Source organism: Cryptomeria japonica, chromosome 9, assembly GCF_030272615.1.
Source record: "Cryptomeria japonica chromosome 9, Sugi_1.0, whole genome shotgun sequence".
In the NCBI taxonomy this organism is placed as follows: domain Eukaryota; kingdom Viridiplantae; phylum Streptophyta; class Pinopsida; order Cupressales; family Cupressaceae; genus Cryptomeria; species Cryptomeria japonica.
Window position 1 is genome coordinate 64,757,624 of NC_081413.1, and position 7,909 is coordinate 64,765,532.

A 7,909-nucleotide genomic window follows, 5' to 3' on the forward strand; every position below is an offset into this window, starting at 1 on the left:
ATGATAACACCTTCAATTCTCATTACAGTGTAGAATGCCAACAATGCATTGTTGGTATGCCTTGACATGGTTGAAAGAATTCTATTTGCGCTCATCCAGTAATTCTAAATACTATACGAGAGACTATGTAATACTCATCACTAATAAGATTGCACAAGGAGACCCATAAGGATGGTAGCTCAACCTTAATGTGCAAGATAAATTCGACACCATAGACAAGTGAGTAGGGTGTGGCGCTAGTAGGTGTGCAAAAACTCGTGCGATAGGCCCACAAGGCAGGATTAAGTCATATGCACTAGTGTCATTGAATATTTTTCAAGGATCTTTAAGATAGTTTTGTTGGATGCCTCAACTTGACCATTGTCTTGGGGATAATAGGGAGTGGAAAACTAGTGTTGTGTATGGATATTATCACAGAGCTCACAAAATCTTGATTCTTGAAAGGATTCTTGTTATTAGTGATGATGGAAAGGGGAATATCGTACCAATAAATGATATAATTGAGTATGAATGTCGCAATCTATTTATTGGTAATTTGTGTTAGGGGAAGGAGTTCAATCCACTTTGTAAAATACTCAGTGGTAGTTATTATCAAATTATGGCCATTAGATGAGGAGGGTTAATCCTACACACAAGGTCGAGTCCCCTTTGATAAAAGGGTTGAGGTGTTGCAATTGGTTGTAGTTCCTGTGTTGGTGAATGTATTAAGTGATCCCCATGAATCTTACATTGCATAAATTTTTAGAAAAATTGATAGGCATATTTTTCCATTGTAAGATAGTAGTAACCAATCCTCATTAGTTTCTTGGCTAAGGTTTGAACACTTGAGTGAGCTTCATATATACCTTTGTGAATTTATCGCAACGTGGTTTGAAATTCCTCACTTTCTAGACATTTGAGAAGAGTACCATTTGTTAGCAACAACAAAGAAAGAAGAATGAGAAGGGGGGGTGAATTAGTCTTCACCGAAATAAACAAAACTTTAAGCACAACGACAGATCTAACAAACTGCATCAATACACAAAAAAGCAAATTAACATCACAATAGACAACACCTTGAGATTTTTGACGTGGAAAACCCGGTTAAGGGAAAAACAACTATGGGAACCTACCCACAGTAAGATGATACTCTGTAATAGTACGTGAAAATATTATAATGGGGAATGCACATGCATTCAGGCACACTTCCTAGAGCTCACTTCTCAAAAGATATTTTCCCAGAAGGCTACAACCCTCAAGGAAGTCTCACTAACTTACAATAAGATTCAGACTACAATCTCAAAGAAATGAATTTAAGGAATAACATCTCCAAATACCTAATTACAGTTCTAATTAAGCGTAGATGTCTGCCCTACAACACCAATCTCACCTCAAACTCAACACCAAAGGATAAATCACTTGTTCACACTGTAGCGTCCTAAAATTGTGACACTTGCAATTTTGACTGCATTTCGGTCTTCATGATGGCGACGCAACACGCAACCTGAATGGAGACCTCGAAACCTGATTATGACACCAAAAACTGCATTTTCTTGCACCCTGGCCTGAACCTCCTTTGCACCCTGCTGTCTCGGGAGGTGGGACCAGAGCGCCCAGCGCCCTGGTCCTTCAGGACCAGGGCGCCCAGCGCCGTGGTCCCCCAGGACCATGGCGCCCAGCGCCCTGGTCCCTGGGTCCTATTTTGGGCCCGGTCTCTTTTGGACTTTGGGTCTTTTTGTTTGCAAATTGGAAATTATCTTTCCTGGTCGGCCTAAGGTCGGGAAAATCAGTCTATCAGCCCTAAATGACAAGTATATAAATGACATTTTCCTCTTTCATTGGATATGATGGAAAAGGCGTGGAAACTATACTCAAGCATTCAAGCATTCAAGCATTCCTTCAAGCAATTGATCATTCTAAGTCTCCATTCAAGGCTAAGTGTTGCATTCAAGACAAGGATTCAACCATTGAAGAGGAGATCACATACTACATGCTACATACAACATACAACATACAACAAACAACAACATCTATACCTTCGTACATAAGGATACAAACATCCTTACAACAAGGTATTAGTACTTGTTTTACATTACATTTACAACATTTCTCATTTCTTGGTTAATTCCAAAACCGGGGTTTGACCTAAAGGCAAACCCCTAATCCCTAACCCCCCAATCGTCTTCGCTTTTCTGTGTGTAGGTTGCGGGTACGCGGTTGAAATTGAAGATCTGGAATCCTTGTGCAGAGACGAACAGATCCCCCTTCGTTTCGCGGATTTTTCGGAGGACCGTGTGCACGCCGGGCGCCATCGTCCTGACAACTTTTGCTCAAATTTGCAGGACAGCGCCGTATCGACATTTTACTACTAATTCCAGGTCCGCAGCTTCATATTATATCCCTATCTCAGTTTATAAGCGAATCTTTATCACTTTCTATGCATTCCTAGCTTAATTCTTCTATCAACATTCTTTACAAAAGAGGGTAGCCTTGCTTTCTTAACCCTTGAAATGCATTTAGCATCCAATCTTGCATTGTGTGGGATTGGATCTTGTGGGTTTCAGCCCCTCTTTTGAATGTAAAGTCTCTTCCCTAAGTGAAAACCATCAACCCTAGTGAATCTCCCTTCTCTCTCCTTGGAGTTGGAAGAGGGGAGAGCAACTAGGGTTCGATCGCAATTTTCCGCTTTACATTTTGGTGAACCCGACGTGAGCATCCTTTCTGATTATTCATAGTTAGATCTGAAAATTGGATTCCTTGATTACATTTCCATGTTTGATCTTTTGCAAAATTTTAGAGGTTAATTGCATAAAAACCCTAAATTTTCTTTTTAAGTAGTTAAACTTGTGAAATGTTTAATTGTTGATGCTTGTTTCAGATCTGCCCTTCTATTACAAATTATCAATTCATATTTGTGCTTTGATTTTGAAAATTAAGTGGTTAAGTGTCAAAACCCTAATTTTTGAAACCTTCTTGATTCAACCTTTGATTGATAATTTGACTGATCAAAACATCTCCAAATCGGCTGTAACTTTGGATTCCTGCACTAAAATCACAATATCTTTCATCCCTGAAAATTTGGAAAAAATTTGCGAGGACCGTGTGCACTCCGAGCGCCATCGTCCCCGACATTTTTTCCGAAATTTCGGGAGCAAGATTTTACTGTATTTTCCTGCTAAAATCCAGAATTTTGGCTGATTTTATCAATTATAACACTTTCAAAATTACAGTCAAAGTTGGTCTTGTGATTGCTTGGATTAAGGCCTCTAAACATTCAAAAATTGGTGAAATTGAAATTTGTGTCAAAATTGTGTTTCTTACAGTCCTAAATTTGAAAAGTGTGTTAACATTCATTCGAAATTTCAGTGCTTTATTCAAATTCTTGCAATTTGTGACTTTTGAAATTAAGTGCTTAATTACAACAACTTTGATTTCCGCTTTCAAAATCGAATTTTGCGTGAAATTAAGTCAATTTTTAAAATCCAAAACTTGCATTGCTTTTGGTATTCCCTCTAAAAATCATAAAATTCAAAATTTCAGTTTCCCTCTCTTTTTCAAAATTCAAATTTTGCATTTTTCGACAATCTTGGTAGGGTTCAATTTTGGGATTGCAACTTTAATTTGGCCTATCTACAGATCGTAAAATCACTCAATTTTTTTCAGGTTAGCTGTAAAATCATCATAACTTTCATCCCTGCAAATTTCGAAAAAAGTTGCGAGGACCGTGTGCACCCCGAGCGCCACGGTCCCGGACATTTTTTCCAAAATTTCGGGAGATTGTCCTGATTGCATTTAACAACTTAAATCTGGAAGATTGGCTGGTTTTACTGAAATTTGCTACCTCTAAAATTCAAAATCTTCTCTCTTTCTCTAGTGCATGAGTTTTACAACAATAAGCCCTACCTACACTATTCCCGTTAGACGAAGCCTTAGAATTAAGTCCTTCCAAGGTTTAATTACTGAGGAGATGGAACCTAATTTGAATGGCCTTTTTAACGAGGACATGGGTAATTCCGCTAATCCTCTTAATGATGAAGAAGCTCTCCATGAGGTTTCTATAGAACAACTTTCAAAATTGGATAACCAATTTGACGATTTTCGACAATGGATGTCTCAAGAATACCCTGATAGTCAAGCTCTTCCTTTAATTGAGGGTCTAAAATGTATGCTTCAAAGTGATAAGAATGGAATTGATATTTTGCGTGGTATTGCACACATTGTGGATTCAAATGTGATGCCTATGAAAAGTTGTGCCGAAACCTTAGGTTATACACAACCTCCTACTCAAGACAATCATTCTATTCCTTTGACGACTTCTATTGCTAGTATACCTACTTTTACATCAAACATAATGACTACTTCAATACAAGACATTCCTCCTATGATCACTAATCATGGGGGAAATCCCTCTTCTTCAATCAACCCTCTTCCTTCATTCAATCCAACTTCTTCATTCATTCCTTCAGTGAGTGTTCCTCTTATATCTCCACAAATAAACATGACGCAAGGGGGCAATTCATTTAACCCTTCCATTCCTCCTTGTAGTGTTCCTCCTTTCCAATCATCTCCTATGACTAACTATCATAGTGTCCCACCACCTTACTCTCTACCTTCTTTCAATAACATAACACCTCCATCACAATCTAACATGTCTAATATGAACTCTTCGACTAAAGCGACCATTAATAATCTTGCACAAACTGTCTCTTCTTTACAACAACAAATTGCCTCTATGAATCAATCTAAGTTTAGTGTGCCCACATTTGATGTTGCGAGTCCACTTTCTCTTGACATTGTTCGAGCTATTCCCCCTAAACATGTTGAAATTCCGCATTTGGAGCTTTATAATGGTAAGGGTGATCCTCTAACACATGTTAAGACATTTCAAACAATATGTACCGATTTTGCTTATGACAAAAGGGTGCTTGCAAAACTGTTTACTAGAACATTAAGAGAAAAAGCCCTACAATGGTATTGCTCGTTGCCTTCCTATTCTATTACTTCTTTCGAACAACTTGCAAATGCTTTCATTCAACAATTTCAAAACAATATAAGTCCTAAAGTTACTTTGATTGATTTAATGCATTGTAAACAAGGTGTTAAAGAAAAAGTGACTGATTTCATTGGTAGATATAAGCATTTGTATGCTCAAATTTCTTTTCCAGTGCCTGACAATGATATTCAAAGAATCTTCATTTCTAATTCACAAAAAGACATTAGAGAAAAACTCCTGTTTTCTGAGTTTACTTCTTTCCAACAGTTGTGCACAACTCTTCACAATTATCAACTGACTGTGAGTCAAATGGAACAATCACATCCTATGGCTCCGAGTGATAAGGGTGATAGTAGTCAACAACCATTTGGGAAGTTTAAACCGAACAGAGAGTCCATTAAATTCAATGAAAACATCATCAACAACAATGTGAATGCAGCATCAGGTGTGTCTCCTATTTCTAAGTTTTTCAAGAAAGAAAGAAAGTTTACTCCTTTGAATGAATCATTGCATAGTATTATGAATAAGTTATTGGAACAAAATGTGCTTACTCTTCCTCCTATAAGGCAAATTGATCCTGCAAAGATTACTTCACCTTATTTTGATAACAAATCTTTTTGTCAATTTCATCGTCAACCTGGGCATGATACTGAAAAATGTTTTTCTTTAAAGGGTAAAATTCAAGATTTGATTGATAATAATACTATCTCTGTTTCTAGTGTGAATGATAAAGGCAATAAATCTGTAGCTCCTCCTAACCAAAATCTTCAGATTTTTACTGATCCATTACCTTCTCATACCTCTAATGCGATTGATACTACTGATTCCTCTGTCTCACCTGATGATCTTGTGTCCATGACTCCGAATGTGATTAACTTTGTGGAGCAATAGAAAATCCCTAAAGAAACTTCCATCACATTTGATTCCAGTGAAACCATTAGAGCACCTGATGGTCCTTTATACATAGTTGCAAAAGTCAAGAATATACCTTGCCATGGAGTGCTTATTGATCCTTCGTGCATGGTTAATGTTATTACTGAAGAATTTCTTTTTACTTTGCAATTGAATCAAGTGATCTATGATGAAACAAATGTGGTTGTGAAACTATTTGATGCATTTTCTTCTCCTGCAATTGGTTCTATTACATTACCTATTGAGGTCCGTAACAAATCCCTTGAGGTGGACTTTGCTATTATTCCATCTTCCGAACAATTTCGTGTGAAGCTTGGCTATCCTTGGCTATCTTCCATGAAAGCTATTGCTTCTCCTATTCACAAGTGTTTGAAATTTCCCCATAATGGTGAAGTTGTTACTGTCAATCATAGTCTCTTTAAACCAGCTGAAAGAACTTCTAGCGTTCCTATTGATTATTTTTGGCCTAAACAATTCCAATCTCTTCCTCCGCGAAGTGATCATCTTTTCAAATCTTATCAAAAGTGGAAAAAAGACATGATCCTATCTCTAAGTGAACCTAGAACACCCAAACTTGACATTCCTATCATTCTTGAGAAGGAAGTTCTTCCTTTGAAAGATAAAACTAATGTCTTTCCTCAAGAAGATTCCCAACCCATCCCTATGGATGTGATTATGCCTATGACTAATAAACCTCCTAAGAGTAGACCTATACCTCCTTGTCATGATGGGCTTGGTCTCCTTCCTAAACCAAATATTCCTCCCTTATATGGAGCAGTTCCTCCTCCTTCCTTCTATAGAGAGAAGAGACCTTCCTCTTCTCCTATTGTTCAACCTAAGAGACCACAACCTAAACACCCAAGTGATAAGGATGAGAACATTCCTCCTCCTCAATCTTCTTCACTTCCTACTAAGACTAGATGAAATCTTTCTGCACGTGAACGCCGATGAAAGCGTCGTCTTAGAGCTCAGGCAGCTGCTTCTCAAACTTTGCAATCCCCAAAAACACCTTCAACAAGCATTATTCCATTTTCTCCTCAGCCGACGATTGAGCCGAAATCTCCTAAACATAAGATGCATGATGGTCTTGATCCTGTGCGAGTTAAACATCCTATTTTTATAAATCTTGATGATGATATAGATGAAAATGTTATTCATGATGAAAATGCTATTTCTCCTGTTCATTCTGATGGTGAATATGAACTTGTTGATATTGATAACCATTTATCTAATAAATTTTCTAAAGCACTTATCCTAGCTCCTAGACAAGAACACCGTGGCTTGGGATATGAACATAGCCCTTGTTTGGATCTTGTGATAGCTCCATCTGCTGTGTTGGATGTTCCTCCTCTAGCGTGTTCCCTACCTTCCCAAAACATTGATCAGCAAGATCGGGGGGTAGATGACGTGCTAGATTAGTTTCATTAGCATAGCAGATTCTCTCCCCCTCTCTTTTGTTACTTCCTCTATATGTTACTCTCATTCTTCTATTTGTTGTCCTTAGTGTTGTCTACTTGAGGACGATGCAAAGCATTGAGATCTCTCGATCTCTCTCATGTTGACTCAAAAGACACATGTGTTCCCTTCTTCTAGGTGACCTTCCTTGATTGGGGAATGAAGAACAATTATGCATACATACATATGATATACATGAATTATCATACAACATACTGACCCCGAGGAAAGCGAAGTCACCTTGTGCTTTGTGTTTTGTGTCTATTATCCTTGGGCTTATCTCACACTTGGGGGCTAAATCCTTGTGATAACGTGCTCCTTTCCCTTCTCATTCTTATATGTATCACTACCTTAAAGCAATCACCCCCGGTGAGGCATGTGCGATCGCTTTAACGTAGGGGGGCATACATCCCGTTCATATCTTTTCAAGATACTTGAAAATTTCTTGGCAAATTTAGCTTTGCCTTGAAAATTTTTGATATCTTTCTTGCATGACTCATAGTGAGGGAACCTTACTACTGACAGTCATGGTTCTCCCTCGTATCTTCCCTTTTACTGTGTCAATTGAAG